Below are 27,223 nucleotides of genomic sequence, written 5' to 3'. Positions count from 1 at the left end.
CAGGCTCTGGAACGGATTTTGGGAACTTGGGGGTGCACAGGGAGAGGCTGCAGGCTGTGGGAGGGAGTTTGGGAGCTGGGGGGTGTGGAGGGAGGGGATGCAGGCTCTGGGAGAGAGTTTGGGGATGGGGGTGCAGGCTCAGGAAGGGGGTCAGGAGTGTGGCGCTTACCTGGGGCTCCAAGGCAGGGCGGGCTGGGGGTCCCATTGGCCACAGGGGTGATCAGGCAGGGGCAGTGCGCGGAGGCCCAGCCCCACCCTGCCCTGCCATGGGAGGGCCGGCAGCCACTGGAGCGAGCAGGCAGATGCTGCTCAGCTCCGCTGCACTGCCGGGACCCTGGGGGGGAGCGCCTGGGGGCAGCAGGTGGGGCCAAGGGAGTGACCTGGTCCCAAAACTGCTGGAGCCCCACGGGCAAGACCTGGGAACCAGGACTGCCAGCCAGACAAACACCTTTAAGAGGAGGCGTCCCTCTCCCTGTCACAAACTGATCATCCTCCTTCAGTTCAGTGACAGCCTGAATTGTTCCTTATCCCGCCAGAGCCAGAGGACTGAAAGCAGCAACATCAAACCCCTGTGTAGCTCACGGGAATGGACATAAACGCTCCCTGGTATCTGAGGAGATGTTCAGCTTTGCCCTTGGTCAATTTCAAGGCTAAAGGGAAAGGAGGTGGCGCCAGGTATAAAGAGTGAAACACGACACATCATAGTTATGCCCATGGTGGCTGCAAAATCTTTTGATGTACTTCTTATCAGCAGTGTATTGTTTTCTCTGGAGTCCAGGCCTTGACCAAGAAATTTGTATCTTGATAAAATAATCGACTGCCCCTGGTGAAGGCAATGGACTTGACACCCACTGAGGTGTCCCAACACAGGTACAAGTACTAACAACAGTGGCTGCCTTTAGCCATAGATTTTAATCGGGGCAATAAATACAAACCCCTGTTAAATCATTTCTCAGCCTGAGTCCTTCACCCACATTTCCTAGAGCATTGGGCCACCATGTGGATGTTTCATTTCCGACCTCAGTTTCACACAGAGACAAAATTTCCTTTACACAGATCCATGAACAGCAAAACCTCCCTGTGTCTCTGGTCTGAGCCAGGGTATTCGATTCCAGTGAACCCTTCTCTCCTGCAATGGAGACGGTCAGACTGAGGGGACGTGGCACCTGCATCCCTGCCAGGGAGATATTGGCTCGGCTCTTTCTTTCTGCTGCTGCTGTTAGTCCATGAAACATCAAGGGTGAAATGCAAGACTGAATTCACGCACCAGCCCTCAGTGCCCCAGAGAAATCCTGCCCCCTGCTATTGGAACGATGTGCTGGAGATTTGACTAGGAAAGGGACTGTCTGAATTGTCAGAGTGGGGAATGAACAACAATCTACAGCAATGTCGTTCACACAAACACTCTCCCATCCTGCTCCAACCGGAAGGGAAATGGGCAGGAATTCTCGCTGTTCAGCCAAGGACACACTTACACTAATGCAGCCATGAGTGTGCTGGGGAAGCTGGTCTGAGCAAACAATTTGAAGTGACAATTCAGTGAGAACAGAATCATCATGTAATGAAAGAAGTATAGCTCAAGTAGTTGTGGCGGAGGGGTTAAGGTGATGGACTAGAAATCGATTGGGGTCTCCCTGCGCAGGTTCGAATCCTGCCAACTACGCAAGTGCTGCACTGTTGTTATTATCGTAGTCTTAGTACCTGAGCATCCACAGTGCAAACTGGAGCCAGATCTAGTTTCACTCTGTGTACACTTAAAACACTGCAGTGGCACCGCTATAGCAGTTTGGAGTAAACAGTGACTGGAGGAGTTTTCCCATCCCTGTAATAGCTGCATGGACAGAACAATTCTTCCTTTTCTTTAGCACTATCTAACCAGGGCTTAGGTCACCTTAACTAGATGGGTTTGGGGGGGTGTCACACCCTGAGAGACGTCGCTCTGCCAGTTAAGTGCTCAGCGTACACCAGCCCTTAGATCCCTGTTGGTATTTCAATGCAGGCACTGACCTGTGAGAGGAAAACATCAGCTCACAAACACAGAGACTGAATTCCCCACAATTAATCTCGCTGCACTTTCCAGAAAGTCACAACATTCAATTCATTCTTGCTAGGAGAGAGAAAAAATAAGTGACACTAAGTTTTTGGCTTGGTTAAATAAAATTAAGTGTTTAATCAATATAGTAAAAATCTGTATTGATTCCTCTAACTAACACCACAGCGTGAAATAGGAACAGAGACAAAGCTTGTCAGTGACGACCAATTTCGCAAATGATCTTCCCATTATTAATTTCCACGCTGCCCCCATTGGAGGTCTGGGCACCTCCAGTGTCATTGCTCTGCATTCACCTTCCCCTAGAATTGGTCTCGGACATTCGCCTTCCTCTGCAGCATGGGGCACGGGTCACTTGCTGGAGGATTCCCTGCACCTTGAGGTCTTTAAGCCACGATTTGAGGACTTCAATAACTCAGACATAGGTTAGGGGTTTGTTACAGGAGTGGGTGGGTGAGATTCTGTGGCCTGCATTGTGCAGGAGGTCAGACTAGATGATCATAATGGTCCCTTCTGACCTTAAGTCTATGAATCGATGAATCTAGTCCCAAATTTGGAAAATTGTGCAGCTCAGAATGAGAATAGTGACCCCGTCTCCTTCCTGCACCTGCTCTACATTGCTCCACAGCAGCTTCTCCCCCTGCAGAGTCACCCCAGCACGGCAGTGCCGCCGCCCAGGGTTCAGCAGGGGCCCCTGGCAAGGACCGTGGGTGCAGCTAACAGTCCAGTGTGCCTGGCCCTGAGGCAGCTGTAAAAAAGCAACACTCCCCCCAGAAGTACAGAGACTGAATTCCCCAACTATAACATCATGGCCCCTGTAGAAAGCCACACGTCAGTTGTATTTTCACAGGGAGATGCAAAAATCAAGTGACACCAATTTTTAAGTTGAGTAAATAAAGTTGAGGAGATAGTTATTAACCTCACAAAAATACACTAAAGATCCCTCAACATGACCCCTGAAGGTGAAATATGAACAGAGACAAACCTTGTCAGCAAAGGCTCATTTCCCAAACGATCCTCAAATAGTTACTATTCCCACCCCTCCTCCGCAGGAGCTCTGTGCAGTGTAACTGTTCTGCAGGCAGCTTCCCATTAAATGCTGTTGTGGGACATTCCCAGGCCTGGAAATGTACCAACGACAGAATTTGAAGAGCAAACCTGGCTCCCCGCACCAGGCGGGATTTGAGTGTTTTGTCTTTGTCAATAGTACAGACGCCAGGGGCAGGACTCCAGGCTCTGCTTGAGGGATCCTGGCCCAGGGGCTGGAGGGGAGAAAGGATTGTAGATTCTCACCTGCGCTCTAGAGAGGAGGTAATAAGTGAAGGGGGCCTTTTTGACTCTGCCCCTCCTCAGTGTCCCCAGGGCTGGACTACAGGCCAAATGAGGGGGTGACACCACTTCGTTAATGAAAACCAGTGCTCCAGGTGAGGCTTCAACTCACAACCTCAGCATAGCTCCTCTCAGCACTGCCCTATAAGTACTGTGCGCTAACCAATTGCGCCACTGGAGCACCTGTGCAGTATGATTCTCCCAGTTCCCTAGGTTGATACAGCCAAGGAGTGACCCCAAAACATTCTCAGTGGAGCTGAGAGCAGGTAGCGACAAGTGTTGTACTCGGTGGGGTGGATTCTTCTTAAGGGTTCCAGGCCCCATTTGACCCTTTTGTTCTTCCCTGTGTAATAACAGAGCTGGTTAAGACTCAATGGAGAGTCTTGCTGCAGACCAACAGATCTGAAATCACTGATAACCAGCTCTAAGCATTAGTCCTGCTTTGGGACAGTGTCTCTCATGCAAGAAACTGCCCAGTCTGCGCTAGCAGTGAGGCTCCCTCACTAACAGCTGAAATCAGGGAGAGCTGTGTGAAGTGCAGGGCCCCAGGGGGGCCTGAACAGGGGGGAACAACACCCCAGGACTTTTAAAAATGGGAGGGCTCTGCCTTGCCACTTTGTAATGACCATAAGGGCGAGTGAGGGTGGGGAGGGGGTGGAGAGCAGTGAGCGGGAGGCGTGGTCTGGGGGTAAGAGGCAGCGTAGGAGGGGAGCGTTGGGGAGAAGGGGTGGGGCAGGGGCGTGGAGTTGAGTAGAAGGGGTGGGGCTCCTGTTCGGGGTCTGGTGGCCACTACTTTTAGGAAGCCTGTTCCGCTCCTGGTGGGACACAAGACGTCCCAGAGCAGAGAGGGTGGCCAGCAGAGCGGTGACAGGGTGGAACGGCAAGGGGCCGGCAATGTGGCCAGACAGCGGAGGGAGAAAGGGGCTTTCCCCCCGGGAGGTGAGAGGTGAACTCTGGGTTTTCACTGACCCAGGGCAGCCGCTGGGGGTGAGGTGCAGGGAAGGGAGGGGCACATCCACAGAGCTTCTGGGGTCTGGATGTAAGCGCCCGAGGCAGACGGCGCACTGGGGGGGGGGGGGTGTTTTGCTCATAGAGTTGTGTTATGAATCCTGATTGTGGTGTTTTCCCAAGTTAATACAAGGTGATTATCCTCCTTTTTATTAAAGTTTCTTTCCTGCACTCAGTGGTTGTGAGTGGGGAAAGTATCACCTCTTAGAGGCACCCAGTGGCCAAGGTTAGTTTACCCAGGTTACTGGGTGGGGGCTTAAGCAGATTGTGTGTTGTATTGTTGAAGAGGAGCCCCAAGCACCCAGACAGGGAACTGTAACTTCAACCTTCAGAGTTAGAGCCAGAGGTGCTGCCAGCTGAGCTAGCCAGGCCGGCTAAATGTATTAAGCCCTTTCACCGCAAGAGCAAACACCGGGTACTTCTGTGCTTCTCAGCAGCTGGGAAAAAGCCTCTTGGGGGAAATATCTCCTGCCCCACCGCCAAAAGGAGCCCCTTGAGTGGGAACGGTCAGAGGCCCCACTCAGGGGCTGGCCCTGCTTTCCTACTGCCTTGTGATGCTGGCCGCTGAACGAATGCTGGTCTGTGGGTGGCCTTCAGTGGGGGTTCGGCATGCCAGGGAGCAGGCTGGCCACGCATAGGCATGGTCCTGCCCTCCTCTGGCCCTGCCCTCGGTTGCTCTGTGGCTTTTAAGCCTTCCCTTGGAGCTGTCAGCACCAGCTGCCTCTGCTCCAGGTGCCCAGAGGAGGAGAGGTGCTGGGCTCCAGCCTGGGACTCTGCCTCCCTCCTGCCTAGTCCTGACTATGAAGCCTGGCCCTGGCCCTCCTTTCTTCAAGTGCCAGGTGGACAAGAGGTAACATGTGGCTGCAAGCAAAATGGCCAAACTTGTGGGCCTCATGTGATGCAGCAAGAATCCCAACCACCTGGTCAAACCCCAGGCATCAGGGTCACAAGTTCTAGAGCCCCAACCAATTTTGGCCATCAGACCTGGCTCCAGTGGGCAAGTCACCCAGCAGGAGGGGAAAGATTTGCTTTTGCACAGCTGGAGACAGGGAAGTTGAGCACTGGGAGCTCCAGGGCTTTACCACAAGCCAACACAAGGTCCCACTGAGATTTGAACTCAAATTGCCAGATTCAGAGTCCTGAGTGCTGCCCGTTACACCATGGGACCAGCTTGTACTGCTTTCTCTGCACAGTGGTGACTCTCATGGGGCTGGCTCATGTAAGGAACTGTTGGCCCCTTACTAAAACTTAGTGGGGTTTTGGTTGGCTAGTTCCCAGCACCAATAGAAGGGGGAAGGGCCACTGGGAAATCAGGACCCTGAGACTGACAGTCCCCAGGGGCAATGGGGAGAGGACAAAGCTCCAAGTTAGCCGCACTGACAGGCCAAGCAGTGTAATGAGGGAGTCACCAGGCCAGGGGTCCCATCCTCCATGGGAGCTGGAACTGCCTGGGCCAGAGTGGGGCAGAGCTAAGGAGAGAGCAGGAGCCCGAGAAGAGCCGGGGAGCAGAGCTGCACCAGCCGGGGAGAACCAGAGCAGATCTGTGCTGGGAGCTGAGCCGCAGCAGCACGAGCCGTAGAAGCTGCCCAGGGAGCAGATCTGTGCTGGGAGAAGAGCTGCAGCAAGCGGAGCCAGAGGAGCAGCCCAGGGAGCTGGAGGCAGAGCCGCAGCAGCACTGGGGCTGGAGGTGGGTGCAGTGAGCAGCGTGGGAGAGCGAGGGGGACCCTGGGCAGAAGGCCCAGTGCAAGGAGATGCCACCGGTCAAGAGATCTTGCAGGCCAGACTTTTGGGGGTGGGGGGATCATATCCCCTACATGGGGGCTGACACTGGGAACAAGGGGCCTGTCACCTAGAGCATGTGGCCACTGCCAGAGCAAGTGTCCAGCCCCTGGTGTCCCTGCAGCACAGCCAGGGCCTGGGGAGGAGGCCTGGGACATGTGAGGGAGAGACTGTGACCTGCCCTGACCCTCCAGAGACGCTGGTTGTGATCTCCCTGCGCCACAGAACAGGGTGACGTGTTTTCCTTTCCCATCTTTCCTTGTGTTTTACATTGATTGCTGGGTAATAAATGGTGTTCGCTTGAAGCACATGCAATGAGGAGTGGGTCAGGGAAGTGCCCAGAGCAGAGCGAGTACCCCAAAGTGAGGACACTGTAGCCCCCGTTCAAGTGATCATGGCAAGATTGGAGGTCAAGCCCCCTAGGAATCCTGGGCCCAGCCTTGTTAGGGATACAAGGTCTCTTCCATACATGAGAATAGAAAGAGAGTCCTTGAGGTCAGGCAGCCTCTGGGTAAGGGGGTGGGGACTCAGATCCTTCCGCTGGCCAATTCCACTGGGGTCGTGTATAAGCCAGATTAGACTCTCCTTACACTTGTACTCTCTCCTCACTGCTTCTCTCTCTTCCTTCCCCCATCTCTGCTGCTCCCACTCTGGGCTTTCTCAGCACCTGGCCCCACAGCACTTCCTGGCAGCCAGAGACTGCGCTTTCTGCATCTGCCGATGTGGCCTCTCTCCTGATTGCTAAGGAAAGGAACCTTTCCAGGAAATGGCCACAGCTTCTGGGAATCCCTGTGTGGCTGTGAACAGCATATGGGTCCTGGCACATAAGGCAACTTAAAAGCTGAGCACCCAGGCAGGGGCTTGAACCCTGGACCCTCAGATTAAGAGCCTGATGCTCAACCAACTGAGCTACCTGGGCTTGTTGAGAAACATCTTCACCGTTAAAGCAATAAAGAATCCTGTGGCACCTTATAGACTAACAGACGTTTTGCAGCATGAGCTTTCGTGGGTGAATACCCACTTCTTCGGATGCAAGTGGTGGAAATTTCCAGGGGCAGGTTTATATATGCAAGCAAGAAGCAAGCTAGAGATAACGAGGTTAGTTCAATCAGGGAGGATGAGGCCCTGTTCTAGCAGTTGAGGTGTGAAAACCAAGGGAGGAGAAACTGGTTCTGTAATTGGCAAGCCATTCACAGTCTTTGTTTAATCCTGAGCTGATGGTGTCAAATTTGCAGATGAACTGGAGCTCAGCAGTTTCTCTTTGAAGTCTGGTCCTGAAGTTTTTTTGCTGCAGGATGGCCTCCTTAAGATCTGCTATTGTGTGGCCAGGGAGGTTGAAGTGTTCTCCTACAGGTTTTTGTATATTGCCATTCCTGAAATCTGATTTGTGTCCATTTATCCTTTTCCTTCACCGTTCAGCACAAGAGCAAGCAGGCAGGCAAACGAGAGGCAAAAAAAGTCCCAGGAACCCCTCCTCTTTTTCTGCACAGCCACTGCCTGTCAGCAGGGTTCCCCCTCCTCCTCCTCAGTGAGACTAAATCTAAGCACCTAGACAGCCGGCCTGTCCGCTGCACCCCAATCCCCCATGCCTGAGCCTCCCTGCCAAAGCCCTGCACCTGGCCCCATAGAATTAAGTCTCACATCTCGCTGGGAACTCGACTTCTTGTGCCCAGAGTGTCTCGGCCCCCTCAGCAGATGACCCGAGAAACACAGTGTCCGGCTTTTCCAAAGAAGAGCTTAGACCCCCTCATCATGTGACCTAAAGGATAAGGCATCTCCCTGTGGATCGGCTGATTCAGGATTTGAGTCCCCTCGTGGTTGTGCTCACTTTGTGCTGCAAGTCCTGCTCCCTTCAGGGCTGGAACCTCTTCTTGGCCGCTCAGGCCAATGCTCTGCCTTCAGCTAGAGCCCTGGGAAGGAGTTGGGGGTTGGGCATCACAAAGGCTGGGGCATGAGCCCCAGGTGCTTCCAGTCTCGCCTTTGCCATTCCTGACTTGCCAAAGAAAATGGGCGGCTGCCCGGGCTAGCGTGTGCGCCTGTCCCTGTGCTGGAGGGTACTTGCTACACAGCGTCTTTGGAGCCTGGGTCTTTCTCTGCTTCTCGCCAGCTGGGGAAAAGCCTCTTTGGGTAAAATCTCCTGCCCCACTGCCAAAGTGAGCACCTGTAGTGGGAACGGTCAGAGGCCCCCCCAGGGGGGCTGGCCCTGCTTTCCTACCGTCTTCTGGTGTTGGCCACAGAGCGACAGCAGCCGCCCCGCATGCTCCTCTGCGGGTGGCCTTCAGTGGGGGTTTGGCATGGCAGGGAGCAGGCTGGCTGGGTGTTTTTGTGCCCATCTGAAGGCCACACATAGGCATGGTCCTGCCCTCCTCTGGCCCTGACCTCAGTTGCTCTGTGGCTTTTAAGCCGTCCCTTGGAGCTGTCAGCACCAGCCGCCTCTGCTCTAGGTGCCCAGAGGAGGAGAGGTGCTGGGCTCCCGCCTGGGAAGCCTGGCCCCGGCACTGCTTCCTTTAAATGCCATGTGGGCAAGAGGAAGAGCTGCAGCGACAGGGACCAAAGTTGTGGGCATCAGGTGAAGCAGAAAGAAACCCAACATCAGGTCAACCCGCAGGAATCTCTAGCCAGACTGTTAAGTTCTAGGACCCCACCCTCTAGCGGCCCAGCTGGACCAGAGACCCATCTCCCAGTGGGCATCAGTGACCCAGGAGGAGGAGAAACAAAACATCACTCTAGCTCAGCCAGGGAGAGGGTAACCAAGCACATTGGGCTCCAAGGCTTTACAGCAAACCACCCTACCTAGCAGAGGCCCCACTGAGATTTGAACTCAGATTCCAGGATTCAGAGTCCTGAGTGCTGCCCATTACACCATGGGATCTGCTGCTGTTTTGTTTTCTAGACCCCTGTGACTCTCAGCTGGCTGGTTTGCTCTCTGCACTTATTGCTTCCCACCAGCGGCTTCCTCTCGCAGGACTCTCTCTCCTCCTCCAGCGACTGTGGGCCTGCACGGCTGGATCCGCGGGTCCTGCCCTGAGTCCCTGCATCCCCCTGCTTTGTCTCCATTCCCTGCAGGCTGCAAAAATGTCAGAGGAGGCCGCCCCTCCCTTCACTCGGTGCTCCCGCTCATATCAGCCAGCTGCAGCCTCATCTCCTGGAACTCGGGCAGCTGTCGCTTGATCCTGTTCTACAGTCACACGCTGACTGGTTCCCCAGCCTGGATGGTCTTGTGGAAATCCCACAGGCGACACTGCAGGACTTGGCACTGTTGGTTTCTTTAATGTTGTGGTGTTTGCACGACTGCCAGAACAAAGCCGCCAACTCCTCCCTCACCGACTCCCACCAATCCCCCTGGTTGCCATAGAACCCTCTGATGCTTTCCCATTCTGCCAACAACGCCAGGCCTCGGCCCCCTGCTCCTTTATCTTGCAAGCTCTGGATGTTCAGCTTCCAATATCCTCTGCCCTGGGTCAGGGACAGGGGTGGCTCCAGGCACCAGCGCAGCAAGCGGCGGGGGGGTGGCCTGCTGGTCGCTGTGAGGGTGGCAGTCAGGCTGCCTGCAGGAGGTCCCCTGGTAATGCGGATTAGGCGGCATGTCTGCGGGAGCTCTGCCAGTGCCCCGGCTGCAGCAGCAATTCGGTGGTGGTACGCTGAAGGCACAGGATCGGCAGACCTCCCACAGGCATGCTGCTGAATCCGCCTTACCAGAGGACCTCCCGCAGGCATGCCACCGAATCCGTGTTACCAGAGGACCTCCCGCAGGCATGCTGCCGAATCCGCCTTACCAGAGGACCTCCGGCAGGCATGCCACCGAATACGCCTTACCAGAAGACCTCTGGCAGGTGTTGGGATAGATCTGTATTACATTATACACTAATGTTAGATGTGTAGAAAGTGTGACTAGAAAGGAGCAGTGTGACGGTGCTGCCTGTGGGAGCCAGCTGAGGTCACTCAATCAGGGTGAACTGCAAACAAAATGGGGCAGACAAACCCCAAACATTGGTGGTTATTCCAGTACTTAGATTTACCAACCAGCACAACACAGCTTCTGTAGCACCTCACTGGTTACTCAGAAGTCCAAACAACGCAGTTCCCAGCCTCCGGCCTCCGTCCAGACACACACATCAGATATGATGATGATTCCTGAAAATCTGATCTCATCATATAAAAGAAAAGGTTCTTCCAATCCCAAAGGATCAGCCACATACCCAGGTCCAATTATAACTTAGATCTTACCCAAAATACACGCTACAGCCAATTCTTATTAACTAAGCTAAAATTTATTAAAAAAGAAAAGAGAGAGAGTGTTGGTTAAAAGATCAATATACAGACAGACTTGAATTCAATTCTTGAGGTTCAGATGCATAGCACAGATGAGCTTGTAGTTGCCAAAAGTCCTTTTAGAAATAGTCCATAGATTATAGTCCAATGTCCATATTCAGGGTGACTCCAGTCAGTGACTCGGGATCTCAATCCTTATGGCTTAAGGTTTCCGTCTCTTGAAACCCAAAGCAGTTCTGAGATGAAGCAGGATCATGTCCCAGGCTTCTTATATAGTTCCAGCAGCCTTTCAGCCTGAGAAAACTATAGGCTTAACTCCTTCTCCCAAACATCCTGGCAATTAGCACAGGGTAATTTACCCATTAAACAGTTCAGATACAGGTTAGTACAACCTTCAAAGAGACACAGAGACAATAATGCTATTTCACTCAAGTATCATCATAAATATTAATATTCCTTTTTTGATCTTTGAATTAAAACTACAGCAATAGACAAGACTTGTTTGCTGACATCACAAGCCCTGAGCAAACATCTCCCCTTCTACCTCTAACAGTGCAGACTTGCATTTCAAAGCTCTGTTCATTTACAGATCTTCCTAACCAGTCCTTAAGGTTCACCCATGGGTCAGGTCAGTGGGTGAGGTGAGTTAATTAACTCTTTCTGGCCCTGTCACCTTTCAATGAAATATTATATTACATTCATAACGTCACAGGAGGTCAGGAATGGGATGGCAGGGGCTGCGGGTCGGGAGTGAGGGGCACCATCAGAGCTGGAGGGAGCGCAGGGGGCTGCGGGTCGGGAGTGAGGGGCACCGGCAGAGCTGTAAGTCTGGAGGTCAGGACTGGGATAGCAGGGGCTGCGGGTCGGGAGTGAGGGGCACCAGCAGAGCTGTGAGTCTGGAGGTCAGGACTGGAATGGCAGGGGCTGCGGGTCGGGAGTGAGGGGCACCGTCAGAGCTGGAGGGAGCGCAGGGGGCTGCGGGTCGGGAGTGAGGGGCACCAGCAGAGCTGTGAGTCTGGAGGTCAGGACTGGGATAGCAGGGGCTGCGGGTCGGGAGTGAGGAGCACCAGCAGAGCTGTGAGTCTGGAGGTCAGGACTGGGATGGCAGGGGCTGCGGGTCGGGAGTGAGGGGCACCAGCAGAGCTGTGAGTCTGGAGGTCAGGACTGGGATGGCAGGGGCTGCGGGTCGGGAGTGAGGGGCACCAGCAGAGCTGTGAGTCTGGAGGTCAGGACTGGGATGGCAGGGGCTGCGGGTCGGGAGTGAGGGGCACCGTCAGAGCTGGAGGGAGCGCAGGGGGCTGCGGGTCGGGAGTGAGGGGCACCAACAGAGCTGTGAGTCTGGAGGTCAGGACTGGGATGGCAGGGGCTGCGGGTCGGGAGTGAGGGGTGTCACGGAGTCCCCGGGCGATGCTCTGGAACTGCTCCCCACAAAGTCAGGCAGGACTCTAGGGAGCCTCCTCTCCCTCGGAGCAGACTGTCTCCAGGGCAAGAAGCTCACACGGCTTCACCTCCTGGGTCTCTCCTTGGAGCATTCAGCATCCTCTGCTCCTCCGTGCGCTTCCCACAGCGAGTCCGCCCAGGTGGGGTCCTGGGGAAGCCACAGGGTCCTGCCCCCCCACTGCGCAGTCAGACGTGACTCTCAGCCAGCCAGTAACACAGAGGTTTATTTAGATGACAGGAACACAGTCCAAAACAGGTCTTGCCGGTACAGACAACAGGACCCCCTTTAGTTAGGTCCATCTGGGGCCCCAGGGAGGCCACAGCCCCATTGGGAGGCCCGAGCCCCATGGGGGCTCCCCTCCATTTCCCAGCCAGCTTCCAAAACTGCCAACCCCCCTCCAGCCCCTCCTCTCTGGGCTCTGTCTCCTTCCCAGGTCAGGAAGTCACCTGACCTCTTTGTTCTCCCACATCTTTAGCATCCCCTTGCAGGGGGGAAGGGCCTGGCCATTAGTTGCCATGGAGACTTCGTCACATGACCCAGTCTAGACGAAGTGAGGCAGAGTTTGGGCCAACGTCAGTTTGGAACAGCCCGACTTAACCCGGCAGTTTTCTCAAAGTATCTGCTGCCGTAAACCGCATGTCGTGTGGACGTGCGAACCCCAAAGGAATCAAACATGAAAGACACATAAGGCCAGTTACGGGGACGTTTCCATGGCCAGGCCTGAGGGTTAAGCAGCTGGGCTCTAACAGCTGCCTCCTCAAAAGGAAAAGGGGCCTCAGCACCCATAAAAATAACTGGTTGCAAAAATCAATCATCCTGCATCCATCACCACTTTAAATTCTGACCTCTCCTGCCCGATGTGTCTTTGTTTAGCAAACAAGTGAACTGGGGAACTCTGTGGCTGTTACCCTCTAACTCAGGAGAAGGTTACACATCTTGACTCAAGCAATATTCCTCTTGAAAAAAAATTATTTTAAAGTTTATCAAAATAAATTCCATTTGAAATAGAAATAATTACAATCTACGCTGGGGCTCTATTTTCATACATGCTATTTCTCTCCCATGTTCCCCCACTCTAATTCCTTTGGAGTGAGGTTTTACTTTTCAAGATTAGCCACCATTTCCGATATAGTAGGAGGGGCAGGGAGAGAACTAGAAGAAAACCTGAATTATATTGTAACACTGAAAGTTATCACATAATCAGCCTCTTACTTTACACTAATTAACTTCATGCTTAATTTCATTAACAACTTATTCAAAGATTACAAAATATAAACCTATAGGGCAGTTTTCTCTTAATTCCCATTTCCACCCAGTGAGCTTTGTGTGAAATCACATTCTACAATAACCTAGGAGCCTTCCATTTCTGTGAGTTCATTTCGTCCTGGGTCTTCTCCCAAAAGTGTGGGTGGAAGAGCTCTCATGCTAGTGGGTAGGTTGCATCATGAGAAAACCACCTGTGCTCTATTTCCACACTTTCTAATCTTTCAAAGTAGCAGGAGGTGGAGAAGTGATACAAATGCTTAAGACCTAATAGCAAAACTAAGAGACAAAACCACGGAGTCAGGACTCAGCATTCATGTATCCTGCGGTCTGAACTTGGAATCTGATACATTCCCTCATTGGCTACCATCATTTGCTCAGCATGGAACTGCTTCTTGTCCAGCAAGTCAGCCAGATTGGGGCCCCTAGGCATGGAATGGCTCGGAAGGAATCAGCTGTTTCTCTCTGTGCTTTATGAAACTTTGGATCCAAATGGTAAAAGACAGTTGTTCCCAATTTAATCATAGCGTCCTTTACGAGTGGGACCAATGCCACTTAACTAGGGAACAGCGTTCTAAAAATAGTTTACCTGGGCCACAGGTCACCATAGCTTCCATCTCTAGGGTGAAAATCAAAATCTGCAGTTTCTCCCCGAGTTCTTGTCGAATCTTTGACCTTTCTTGGAGTAATTTTACACGTCTCTGGTGTAGAATTCTTCACCAACCACACAACGTATCAATAGCGATAGTGAGGCACAACTCTCCCAAATATGCCCTTTCATTTCTTTAATCTGGTGGCACAGATTTAAATTAGGGACTAAATTCAGGTGTGGTTTAGAATCCTTGTAAAACACCAAATGTCAGGTATCTATGGAAAATAGGTCTCTTTCTGCAGCTATGTCACATTCAACAGGGATTTCATTTTCTACATATTTGCAGCATCTCCCAGGGGTGAGCTGAACAGAAACATCACTTCCATTTTCCCCCTTCCCTACCTAGACAGGAATTGCATTTCCCAAATAATAGGCAACACGCACCTGATTAGGAAGGCGATATCTTCAGGAGTCACCTCCTGCAGGGTCCGGGCCACAACTGCTTTGGGGGCCAAATGCAGGGGTATCGTGCTTAGTTCCAAGCCATTTGCTAGGGACTCGTCTTCCCAGCCCTTTAGAAAAAATACTGACCTAACGAACTGAACAACACGGGGGTTGGGATGGTGATGGGGAATAAGAACAGGGAGCTGCAAAAGGCAGAAGGAGGCAACTCATCTGAGAGACCACGGGGAACATAGTGCAAAGGTCGCTCTGTGGGAACTTTCAATTGTGATTTTTTAAAAAATAATCTTTGGCCAGCCGGAATCAAGGCATTTATTACAGGTCTCTCATATGTGGATTTTCTGATGTCTAATAAGGCTGGAGCTCCGATTGAAGCCTTTCCCGCACTCAGAGCACATGTAGGACGTCTCTCCACTGTGGATTCTCTGATGTGAGACGAGGGCTGAGCTATAACTGAAGCGTTCCCCACACTCAGAGCATGTGTAGGGCACCTCCCCTGTGTGGATTCTCTGATGTGTGATCAGGGCAGAGCTCTGCTTAAAACTCTTCCCACACTCAGCGGATGTATCAGTCTCTTGTGGTGTACTTGTTAAGTTTGTGGGAAACCCCCCCTATGCCATTCATCATTGTCTATCAGTCTATATAAAAGGTCATAGACATAGGCATGGGTACTCATCTATTTAAGTAACAAAAGCTATAGGTCAACTTTGCTTTCTGAATAAAAGGTCTTAATCTAGATATGCTAACTTTGCCTTAGCTTAACATACAGGATATGGCCTGTAGGTCTCTTGCATTACAGGCAAACTTATTTTAATATAAATCTATAAACCTAATACAATACATCAAATAATAGATATCTATATATATATACACACAAGCAATTTAGTCCTATAGGCTACAGCACAAAGCAGGGCTCAACCCTCAGCATAAACTAAATGAGCTGCTCACAGATTCTGGCAGCCACAATGAGCCATTTGGTGTGAGAGCTCAAACCTGCCCCCGTCCCAGAGGAAGGGGATCATCTGCAAGGGGCTTGGACCACTGACCTATCAGCTCTTAACTCCCAAACTTTCAGTAACTCTATTATCAGTACCTGTGAGTGTAATTTAAACCACGAGAATAGCCACACTGGGCTAGAACAAAGGCCCATCTAACTCTACATTTTGTCTTCTAACAGTAGCTGACACCAGGTGCCCCAAAAGCCACTCCCCTAGGCACTACTGCAAGTTGAACCCACGATCTCCTGTTTAAAAAGCAATCGCTTTAACCAGCTAAGCCACAGTGCCTGCCTGTAGCTAAAGGACAGTGTCTGCCCACACCTGACTCTCTGCCAGACCCCACCGGGGCCTGACACACTTTACTTGTGTTTGGATTCTGCAAAGTAGAGGAGCAGGTGAGGTTTTCCTTGCAAGCTGTGTGTGTGTGTGTGTGTGTGTGTGTGTGTGTGTGTGTGTGTGTGTGTGTGTGTGTGTGTGTGTGTGTGTGTGTGTGTGTGTGTGTGTGTGTGTGAGAATCTTTGGCCAGGTCTGCACTACAAAGTTATTTCAGCATCATTATATTGCTCAGGTATGTGAAAAACACACAACGCTCCCTCGGTCGGCAGCTTGTGGCCGGTGCACACACTGCAATACCACGTCTGGCGACAAAACTGCCCTGTTTTGGTGACAAAATAAAACCACCTCGACAAGAGGCCTAGAGCTTTTTGCAGCAAACTTAAAGCAACAAATTGTTAGTGTAAATGCTGCTGATCATTATATCACCATACCTGGCCTTCACCAGTATGCCGTGAACTTGCCTGCCCTCCATTCCTGCTACACAGCCATGGGCCCCTCCCCTTTCATAGCTCCATAAAGTTCTGACAGCTGAGCCGCTGTCTGCACTGGGGCTGGGTTGATATAACTGCATTGCTTGGGGGGGATGTACATTTTTTAAACCCCTAAGTAATGTAATTACACCGACCTAATTTTGTAGCGTAGACCTGGGCAAAGAATCACTCACGCACTGCGGGAGTAAACCTTCCCCTGCTCCTCTGCTTTACACAATCCAAACACGAGCAAAGCTTGTCAGGGCTCAGTGGGGATTGGCAGGGAGTCAGGTGTGGGCAGACATGATGCTTCAAATCACAGCAGGTGCCATGGCTTAGCTGGTTAAAACCTCAGTTTTGTAAACAGGAGATCCTGGGTTCAACTCCCAGTGCTGCTTTTGGGGCACCTGGTATTGGCTACTGTCAGAAGACAAAATTCAGAGCTAGATGGGCCTTTGATCTAGCCCAGTGTGGCTGTTCTTATGGTTTAAATTACACTCGCAGGCACTGACAATAGGGTTACTGAAAGTTTGGGAGATAAGAGCTGATAGGTCAGTGGTTCAGTCCCCTCAATGCGGTTTCACCATTTCCACTTGCTAAACTCCCTCCCACCCTTCTGGGCTCCTAGAGCAGGGGACTGAGCCTGAGCCCAGACACGGACACTGCAATTTTACAGCCGAAGCCACATGACCTTGGTTAATATGACATGGGCCAGCCGTGGGTGTTTCATTCCACTGAAGTCATATCCTAACATTATGTCTACACTGTGATTAACAGGCCCAGGGCACCTGTCCCAAAGCCCGGCTCAGCTGACTCAGGGTAATGGGGCTTGGGCTGCAAAACTATAAAATTACAGTGCAGACAAACAGGCTTGAGCCCAACCTCTGAGGCACGAGGGTTTCTGAACCCAGGCTTCAGTGTGAACACAAATATCTGCACCACAGTTTTTAGCCCCTCAGCTTTAGCTCCATGAGCCCAAGTTAGATGACCCAGGCCAGCCCTGCTGCCATCTTTATCCCAGGAGAGATGCACTCTAAGGGCACGTCTCCATTGCAGTGTAAGCCCAGGTGTGGCACGCTGTGCTCAAAGCAGCACCCTGCAAGCCCCATATTCACCACTCTCATATAATGATGACATGGTTTGTACAAAGTCTGCCTGGTGAAGTATCATGTCAAAAGTCTTGATCTGTTGAACATTAATATCGTGTTGGATTGTGTGTGCTCGCATTGGTTGGGAAGTTATGAACTTCTGCTCTGTGTGTGTTACTGAGATATGTTATGAGGTTGAGAAATGCCCCCCACCAGCCTTCAGGTGCACCAATGGAGGAGCCAGACTCGCTGCTGGCCCATTGAAGGGATCCACACTCCCAAGGACTATCCCAGGAACCGTGTACAATGAAGGCTTCTCCGAGATAGCGCAGAGACAATGGACACTGCTTGACTCACATGGTAGCAAAGGAGCTTCCTAGCAAGTTGGAAGAAGCTATGAAAGAGGGGAAGAGACATCATGACTTGGCCTCTCTCCCCCACAACTCAGCAGGTGGAAACACACCTGGAGGAGAAAAAACTGAACTGATTCAGAAATCAGAAGAGTCTAATAACAATAATACTTGCAAACCAAAGTCCCCAACCAGACTAGTACTGGTTTTTCAGCAGAAAATTTTCAGTTTGGGGAATTTTATTTTCTGAGTCAGACTTTGCCAAGGGAAGCAGGGAGAAAATGTTTGAGTTGCCTCCTTCAGAGCAGCTTGGCCTAGACACTAGCTCTGGTTCACTGCTCTGGCCTTGCTTGGGTTGAGGGTATTTTAATAATTTGGGCAGGTCCCAGGGTGTTTGGGGGAGATGATGAGGATGTTCCCTTTTGAGATAAAAACTAAGAAATACAGGACTAGAGAATTTTTTTTTGAGAAATCTGGGATTTAGACATTTTCTTTAAAGCAAGGGAGTTCTGAGTTTCTGAGAAGGTTTTTGTTTGCAAGAAGGGACATTGTTTGATCTGTCATTGTACCAAAGGGGTACATGTTTGTCTACAAAGGAGGGGCGACGACTAAAAGCATCCGATGAGGATGGGATTCAAACCCATGCGTGCAGAGCACAATGGATTAGCAGTCCATCACCTTAACCACTCGGCCACCTCATCTGAGCTGGCAAGAAGAAGACAGGAGGAGAAATCTAAGGCCAGCAGAGCTAGGGACAATAAGGAGTTTTTAAACACTAAGCAGAAGCAGGGGCTGAATGAGCTCCCCCCTCACATCTAGTGAGGAGCTGGGGGAAAGACTTCAGGAACAGATCGTGTTTGCACAGACACACCTACTCTGCGTAGCTATGCAGCATGATGGAGCCACTTTCCCAAAATGACCAGTTTTGGCTGCTGGTGGGTTACAAATCACTTTAGGATTGAGTGGAATGAAATGTTATTATCCTTCCTGTATGAGTGAGGGGCAGCAGAACATACCTAGTCCGTCCTGATGGAGGGCTGGGTGGGTGAGGAATAGCTTTTATTGGACTGCATAGAAGCCATTGAGAACATCATCCTAAACCAGGGGTCCCCAAACATTTCACTCTGTGCCTCTTAGCCATGGCTGTGGACCCTCGGAAACCACAGTCGGAAACCGAGGCTGGGAGTGGGGCTGTTGCTTGCTGGGGAGAGGGGTGCAGACAGGGATAAGGGGGTCGAGGCCAACTTGGGCACTAGAGCCCCAGGCTGAGGGTGGGGTTGGGGAAGAGCTGGCACAGAGTGGGGCTCAGTGCTGCTCCCTCCATGGGGGCTGGCTCAGACCCTGAGGTGCCCCTATGAATGTTCCTCTGTGTCCCCCTAGGAGTCATGCCCCACATTTTGGGAACCACTGAACCCTTCTCACTAAGCAGGGGCTAGTGATGCCAAAGCCCAGGGAAAGGGAGAACAAGTGCAGGGCCCCCAGCACTGGAACCATGTGAAGGGGCTGCAGGAGAGGAGCAATGGCTGGTGGCACAGGGAGTTAAGGGCAAAGGGGGCACAGGAGGGGGCAGGAGTTAGGGGTGAAGGAGGTGCAAGGGTTGGGAGTGCAGGAGCTAGCGGTAAAGGGGGAGTGGGGATCATCCAGGGGCAATGGGGAAGTGCCAAAGTACAAGCTTTGCTCAGGGCACCATTTTCCCTAATGCTGGTCTGAGCAAACAATTGGAAATGACCCTTCAGTGAGAACAGAACCATAGTGTAGAAAGGCCCCTTTGTTAAGTGGTGGTGGCTGAGGGCTTAGGGAGATGGGTTAAAAAACAACAAGCATCTCTCTGTGGAGGTTTGATTCTTGCCTGCTGGGCAAGGCTGGTGTGTGGTGTCTCCATGGCTGCACTTTCAGTGTCTGATCACCCACAGTGTCACAGGGAGCCAAGTCTAGACATATTCAGAGGCTCTATGCCAGGGTTTCTCAAACTTCCTTTCACTGCAACCCCCTTCAGCTAAAAAAAAAAAAACCTTACTATATGGCCCTGGAAAGAGGGACCAAGCCCCTCCACACCAGGCAGGGGCAGGGGGGAGCCAAAGCCTGAGCCCTGCCCCAGTTAAGGGAGGGCAAAACCAAAGCTTGAGGGATTCAGCCCTGGGTGGTGGGGCTCAGACTTTTGGCTTCAGCCTCAGGCACCAACAAGTCTAATGCCAGCCCTGGCAACCCCATTAAAACAGGGTTATGACCCACTTTGGGGTCCTGACCCACAGCTTGAGAACCACTGCTCTATGCTGAGGGGAGAGAGTTTTCCTGTGGGTGTAGTTAATCCACTTCCCCAAGAGGTGGCAGCTATGTCAGTGGGAGAAGCTATATCGGTGGGTGCGCAAGCTGTGGTGGTTGCCACATTTAAGAAGTTTAATCAAACCCCATTTTTAAAACCACCTGTGGTCTGGGAATGGCAACGGAGCTCAATGAAGCAGGGTCTGTCCTTCAAAGTCCTGGAGATCACAATTCTATACTCCTGTTGTCATGGGGGTATAGCTTAGTGGTAGAGTGCTTAACTGCAGCTCAAGTGGTCCTTCGTTCAAACTCCTGTGTTCTCTTATAACCTTCTTTCATTTTATAAAAAAAAGGAAAACATTTATTTTTCCATTCTCCATTCTGTTCAGGAGCTCCACTATACGGGGGTGCTTGATATGAATGTAAACACTCAACATTTCGCTGTCCAAATGCATAAAAACCTAGCGAAGCTGTCCATCAGCTGAAATCAGTTCCAGTCCTCTAAGTGTCTAGTTTATGTTTTCATCAATTAAACAAAGGTATCATACGAATGTACATTTGCAGATCCCTCTTCTCCAGGAGCTGTGCTGTGCAGAAGAACAAGAGCCACATCCAGCTGCAGTTCAGGAATCTGATGACCAAAGAGCCAATAAATGTTCTGAGGGCTGGAGAAAATTGCCTTCTAGTGAGCTATTGAACGAGCTCAACCTGTTTAGCTTATCAAAAGAAGATTGAAAGGTGACTTCATTGAAGTGTTGAAGGGCCTTAATGGACAGAAGAGATTGGGTATAAAAGGGCTCTTTAATCGAGCAGAGAAAGGCATAACAAGACCCAATCGCTGGAAGGTGAAAAGAGACAAATTCATATTACAAATAAGACACAAATATTCAACAGCGAGGATGATTCACCACAGGAACAAGCTACCAAGGAAAGTGGCGGATTTGCCATCTCCTGATGTCATTTAATGAAGACTAGATGGTTTTCTGGAATGTGTTTGCCCCAAAAGTAGCTCTTGTGTCATTCAGGAGGCCTGTGATATGCAGGGGGTCAGATTAGATGCTCTAATGGTCTCTTCTGGCCATAAAATTGACTAATTTCTGAAAAACTGAGTGTAGCATTGGGAGCAGCGTCTGATGTTTTCCTGTCTAGCCGGCTTGCTTCCTAGAACGAACGCTCCTTGAGTGGGGTGGTCCACAGGGAGTAGCTCAAACCTCCAAAGTGCCTGCCAGGGGCAGGACATTAGCACAGCAAGGGAGGGGTGTGGCAGTGACAACACAAAGGCCTTTTGCAGGACCTCAGACTATTGGTCAAAGACTATTGGTGGGGAGGTGGTGACCTCACAGAGAGATGCTGACATCAGCCAGGCAGGACGGGGCGAGAGGCCAGAGAAACCTCAGAGACCCCTGTGGCTTTGCTTCAGCAAGTCTCCTTCTCCAGGTCTCTCTTTGAGGACTGAGAGAGTATTCGGGTTCACGTATGTGAGCGCCAGGAGGAACCTCTTTCAAGTTTTCTCCTTCCCTTTTCCTGATTTTACTAGAAAACAGCCATCCCTGTTTAGAAGGTAAGAGCCTCCTTGAGATTTGAAACCTGTTCAGTCTGATCCATCAGGTGACAGTTGAATTCTAGGCATGGAAAACAGGAACTTAAGGAGGCAGAATTTTATTCCACACCTGGGATTTTGTCCCTTAGGGTTTGTTCTTTTTGTTTCACCTTTTCCTCCATCCATCCCTTCCTCCTTTCTCTTCGTCTCTTGCTTTTTTTGTCCTTTCACCTGTTCCCCTCCCAACACCAGGAGCAGTGTGTGTGTGTGTGTGTTGCGGGGGAGTGCTCTGCAGCTCCCACTGTGGGAGGTTCACCCAAAAATGTGGGGCTGAAATAGTGCTCGGGCAGTGATCCCCACCGGTGACCTGGGCCATCCTTTGGGCTCTCTGGTGAGAACCCTCAGCCTCCCATCCTGTCTCTACCCTGATTGGCTGAGCAGGGGGTTATTGACAGGGAGGAGACTCAGGTCCTTGTTGTTCTCTTTGAAGACCAAGGAAATAAGTCATAACCTGTTATATGTTGACAAATTTTAGTGCTTTGCTGCATTAACGGTCTCTGAGCAGTTCATGATTCTCTCTAACATTGCAGTTCTCCTCAAATGCTTGCTGAATAATTACTATGCACTGTTGTTCGTCTGGAGCTCATCTGCGAGCACTTTATTCAGGTCATTCAGTGTTTGAAATTCACGATCTGATGGTTAGTTTCAAAATCAGGGCTCTTGGGTCCTATTCCCAACTCTGCCACTGGCTGGCTGTGTGACCTAAGACAAATCAATTCTCCTTTCTCAGCCTTAGCTTCTCCCTCTTTCAAGTAGGGATAATAATGAACCGCTCCTACCTACCTCACAGTGGGTGGAGGATGGGTATCCATTGGAGAGTGTCACTAGGAGTATCAGAGGGGTAGCCATGTTAGTCTGGATCTGTAAAAGCAGCAAAGAGTCCTGTGGCACCTTATAGACTAACAGACATATTGGAGCATGAGGTTTCGTGGGTGAATACATCTGACATAGTTAAGCAAAGAGAACAAACCCCAAATCCCCCCTGTGCTTTGGGAGCCAGGTTTGCGGTGGGAATTCTGTAGTTCAGATGACTTCACACCTGGGCATTGTGATTCTTTACCAGTTTCTCTGGCATTCAGGCAGTTTTGTGCTCACAGCTGTGATGGCCGAGTGGTTAAGGTGTTGGAGTTGAAATCCAATAGGGTTCCCCTGCACAGGTTCAAATCCTGCTCACAGCGAGGCCTGTGTTTTAGCCAGTCTCTCACCTGGGCAACACCTCTGTACAACCTCCTGAGACACTCTCAATTCTCTCCCCACCCCAAGGAAATCCTGTTCTGCTCCTTTCACAGAGATCCCTGGGACACCCCCTCACACTGTGTCTCAGCACCTGAAGCCTCTGCCACTCACCTGGTGCCCCATAGATCAGACATAGCCCTGGTTCTGCTCCTCTCTCTAGGGTGTGAAAGAAGCTGAGTCAGTGACTCCATGGGAGCTACGGGGCTGTAGAACCAATAGAGAAAAAATAGGTGCTCAGTGCCCACTGGCAGCCAGCTCCCCCGCACCCCACTACAGGCCTTGCTGACAAGCTCCTGCTCTTCCCCTTCAGCACCTCCCACCTGCCAGTGATCAGCTGTTCAGTGGGGTGCAGGAGGGGCTGGCAGGGGATGGGGAGGAGCAGGGACGGGAAGAGGTGGGGGAGGGAGAGGAATGGGGCAGGAAGGTGCAAGCCGGGAAGAGATGGGACAGGGGTGGGGCCTTGGGGGAAGGGGGGGAGTGGGGGCAGGGCCTGGGGTGGAAAGAGGGGGCTTTGTCACAGATCCCTCTAGGGCGTACCCTGAAGGGAAGCACTGACTATCACAGTGACAATACAACTGACCAGCATTGCGGGGGAGGCTGAGGGAGATCCGCACTTACCAGGTCTCTTCTCTCCCCCACGGTGAGCCAGACACTGCTCTCTCCTGGCTCTCACTCTAGCAGCTGGATGCCAAGGAGCCATTTCCCCACAGGAAGGGCATTGAGTGCCCCTATGGTGCTGGGGGGCTGGCGCTGCTGCCTGTGGGGCTGGCAGGGGGGCTGATGTCTGCACAGACTCTCAGCTGCCAGGCCGGAGGGGGCACTTGGGACCTTACCAGACTGGCTCAGTGAAGACGGGGGGTTGACAGAGCAATACAGACGCTCTCCAGAGCACGGAGCAGCAGCCGCCCATGCAGCCAGGCAATGAGCATTTCCCACAGCCTGGAGCCGAGGGGGAGGCGCCAGCTGCTGTTCCAGCTCCTTGGGGACAGGCCCTGTCAGCCAACAGCCACTTCTTACTCCCCACAGCTAAGGGTGCCGGGTTCCTCCGGTGGGGGTGTGGAGCAGCCGTTCGTTTTCCTGTTCGCACTCCTCTGCGGTGTGAAAATCAGGGAGGGGAGGCAGAAGCCCCACTTCCCTCCTGAAATGACGCCCAGTGGGGGAAGCCAGGACAACAGGGTGGGGCGGCAGGTGGTGGCCAGACTCTCACCGCCAGGGTCTAGTCTAGCTCAGGGTCCAGCTCAACTTCCTCCCCGCGCCACTGGCCCCCAGTCCCCTTCCACCACCAGGTCAACCCAGGCACTAGGGCAGGAACGGGGTGAGGCAGCAAGTCAAGCTGAGCAAGGCAGGCAAAAGCGAGTCTTGTCTTCATGGGCACCTCCCAATGACGTCCTTTTTGTGTGCAACTGCTGCAAAAACCTCCCGGGCAGAGAAGCAACAGGCCCAAACATTACCACACAGCTGCCAAAGTAGCTCAGTTGGGAGAGCGTTAGACTGAAGATCTAAAGGTCCCTGGTTCAATCCCAGGCTTTGGCAGGCCCTTTCATCCCTCTTTGTGCCCTGCTGGCTTGTTCTCTGGGAGCACAGTGGTGTGTCAGCACCCAAGATGAGCAGGGCTGCCCTAGAGCATTTAGGGGTCTGGAACAAAGCATTTTTGGGAGCCCGTTCAATTAAAAAAAAGTTGCAATACTGTATTCTCATGGGGCCTGGGGTAAATTGCCCTGCTTGCCTCCCCTCTGGGTGGCACTGATGGTGAGTCTCTGATCTTGGGCTCTGCAGTAGGAAAACATAGAATGGGCTTCTGCCCCTAGTTGGCCCACCTGACCTTTAACAAGGAGAGATGGGAGCTGCCTTTCCCAATATGTCAGGGAGAGAGCAAGGCAGGGTGACCCTCAGGAATGGTGCCAGAGGGCTGCTGGGCAGTGACAGGCAGGGAGTGGGGGTGAAAACTCCTCTGCGCAGCTGAGCAAGGGCAGTACCAGGGAAGGGGCATCTGTGAAAGTGGCCGTGTGGAAGGGATTTGGGGGTCCAGGAGGAGGCACTTGCTGTTCAGTGCCTTGGAGCAGCTGGACTTGGCCATGGTGGGTGTTCAGGAAATGCACATTCATGACTCTATGGTAGCTTGCTGGGCAGAGGGTGATGGGAGGAAGGGCCTCCTGGCCAGGAAAGAATGATGGGGTTGGAGTCTTGTTCTTCACATTCGCGGTGCGAGTACAGAAGGTGGTGGAGCTCCAACCAGGGAGGGCATTACTGGTGGGCTTTGTGATCTGTGGCACTGGTTACTGCTATATTAGTGTGTATGGTCTCCAGTTAAGGCATGAGAGGGAAGATCAAAGGCTCCCTTCCTCTGGGCTGCATGGTGTTTGTTGTTGAGGGGGAGGGTGGGTTAATTGTGTCAGCCGGCCTGAGCACCGCTGGTCCCATTTTCCCAACTGTCAGAGGAAATATTTTTACAATGAGCACTACCTGGCACAGGTCTGTAGTGAGGTCGGCTTGGAGGAGCTCACTCCAGCCACAGAGGGGGTTCATCTTTCTGCGGGGACAGACCAGGACTCGCATTGACCGGATTTATGCTTAGCTTTTGTGTCTTTAGCATGTTGCTTCTCAGATTCTTTCTTGGCCTGACTTGTTACACTTTGTCACTTAACAGGACAGAGTTTGTGCACCTTCCTATTATCCTCACTAGGATCTGATTTCCAAATTTTGAGGAATGACTTTTTGCCTCTAACAGCCTCCAGTACTCGGCCGTTTACCTAGAGTGGCGTTCTGCTGGTCGTCCTATTGTCGTTTCTGATTTAGGGCAAACGTTTCATCTGAGCCTCTAATTGCGGTGTTTTTAAATGGTCTGCATGCTGCTTGCAGGCACCTAACACTTGTGACAGCAGCTCCTTTTAATTCCCATCCAACCATCTATACTTATGCCAATAGGTTGACTTTAGGTCTTTAACTTTGAGCGGTAGCTGAGAAGATGGTAAATTGGGCAGAAACCCATTCGACAAACCTCTTCATTTCCTCGTTATTTCCTGACTTCTTCATTCATTGCCTTTTCCTTATTTCCTGGCTGAGGCGGCGGCCTGCCAGGGAGCTCCCCGGCACCTCTGGTTGCCGGGGTGAAGGCAAGAGGCAGGCCTGGGCATGGTGAGGGCCTCTTGTCCCGTAATGAGGCCGCAGTGCTTCCTGGTCCCCTTTTCCCACCCACACCGGCAGGCGGCTGCTGTGGGAGAACACGAGGGAGGCTCTCGGGATGCTAGGCAGCGCTGTGTGGCTGTCAGGGAAAAGAGCCTTCTTCTCTAAAGATGGCTGGCAGAAATGTGGGGCTCAGCTCTGTCAGCGACCTGCCCAGTAGCCTCACTGCCAGGGGATGCAGACATTTCTGTAAGGTGCAGAAAGAGGGTATTTGGCTTCCAAGTTAATATGAGAAATATGCATTTAGGAGATAGAGCTTCCATTCTTTCATCAGTGGCCTAATAGACAAGGCAATGGCTTTCTAAGTCAGAGATTGTGGGTTCAAGTCCCATGTGGGGTGAAAAACTGCCTTCTTACTGTATATTACAAGGAAACCTTGGCCTTATTTTCACCAAGGGAGCTAGGAGATGTTTGAACACAAAATACTGGATCTTGGGAAAAATCCCCCAGAAATGGCATCTTGATAAATGCTTTCTAAACCCATCAGTAGCAAACAGTTAATACTAGTGTTTGTCTGAGACTAGAGGGAAGGGGAGTGTTTACTCTGACACCTCAGTGAGTGAAACAGACGGAAAGAGCAAGGCTGTTCTGAAAGAGAATGGATCTGTCTGGAGACAAAGCAGCCCCTGAGAATGAGCAACGGTGTGAAAAGAAGAGGTTCAAATGGGTGTTAGATGTTAGTTAGTGTTAGAGGGTTTATCCCTTCACCTTCCCATTACTGGGTCCTTCTTGCGTACACACAGAGCAGCAATACCCAAAGTCCGAAGGTGCAAACAATGAGATGTTTATTGGATTGAACTTCCAGCAAGCAATGATTCCAGTTTCCTTCCTCAGTGTCCCCATCCCAGCCCTGACACCACAGAGCCTTGCCTGTGTCCCTGTTCCCATTCTCCCCCTTAGCAAGACATAGGACACGTGGTGACACATTTCCTGATAGGGCCAGGCCTCAAGGTGGAAGGTGTTGATATTCCATTGTCCCACTGCCCCGTGCGTAGTGCAGTGCCCTGCACCTTCTCTCGTACGGACGTGCCACACCCGTTCCAATTAGCGTTCCAGACTTCCCACTATAGTGGGCCTGAGAAGGTTGGGTCCAGGTTGTCTAGTACAGGGGGGAGGGGCTTACTCCATTACTTCTAGGTTATTTCCATAGGCAACGTCACACAAGTATACTTAGCAATACACCAGCCGCTGTAATAATCCACAGCAACACCGAGAGACCTGAGCACTAGCCGCATGGTCCAACATCCCGGCCACCACCGAAACACCTCCTCTCCTCCTTCGACGGGGTCAAGCTCTTAACGTGCCCAGTTGCAATACGCTGCCGCTGCAGGTTTTCGTGCTTTTGTCCATATCATAAGTCCATTGAATGTCCACAGAGAAATGGGTTATTGTCCAAACCAACTTAACCACGTGGTGTGGAATCAGGCTGTATGCGCTGGTTCGATTATTCACAGCAGTAAGATTCACAGGTCTATCTGTGCACCAAAGCCCAGAGAGCAGTGTG

The 27,223-nt window shown here is 51.7% G+C and overlaps 5 non-coding genes across 5 annotated transcripts; 2 read left to right on the top strand and 3 right to left on the bottom strand.

Moving 5' to 3' along the window:
* Positions 1–3,466: 3,466 nt before the first annotated feature.
* On the bottom strand, positions 3,467–3,560 carry TRNAI-UAU. Its single transcript has 2 exons — positions 3,523–3,560; positions 3,467–3,502 (listed from the first exon to the last, which is right to left on the bottom strand). It is a non-coding gene; the product is annotated as a tRNA-Ile (tRNA).
* Positions 3,561–7,012: 3,452 nt separating this feature from the next.
* On the bottom strand, positions 7,013–7,085 carry TRNAK-CUU. Its single transcript has one exon. It is a non-coding gene; the product is annotated as a tRNA-Lys (tRNA).
* Positions 7,086–18,057: 10,972 nt separating this feature from the next.
* TRNAS-GCU lies at positions 18,058–18,139 on the bottom strand. Its single transcript has one exon. It is a non-coding gene; the product is annotated as a tRNA-Ser (tRNA).
* Positions 18,140–22,396: 4,257 nt separating this feature from the next.
* Positions 22,397–22,478, top strand: TRNAS-UGA. Its single transcript has one exon. It is a non-coding gene; the product is annotated as a tRNA-Ser (tRNA).
* A 1,518-nt stretch (positions 22,479–23,996) lies between these two features.
* On the top strand, positions 23,997–24,069 carry TRNAF-GAA. Its single transcript has one exon. It is a non-coding gene; the product is annotated as a tRNA-Phe (tRNA).
* Positions 24,070–27,223: the final 3,154 nt, after the last annotated feature.

Source organism: Mauremys reevesii, linkage group 12 (genome assembly GCF_016161935.1).
Source record: "Mauremys reevesii isolate NIE-2019 linkage group 12, ASM1616193v1, whole genome shotgun sequence".
Lineage (NCBI taxonomy): Eukaryota > Metazoa > Chordata > Testudines > Geoemydidae > Mauremys > Mauremys reevesii.
This window is presented reverse-complemented; position numbering and strand designations above follow the sequence as displayed.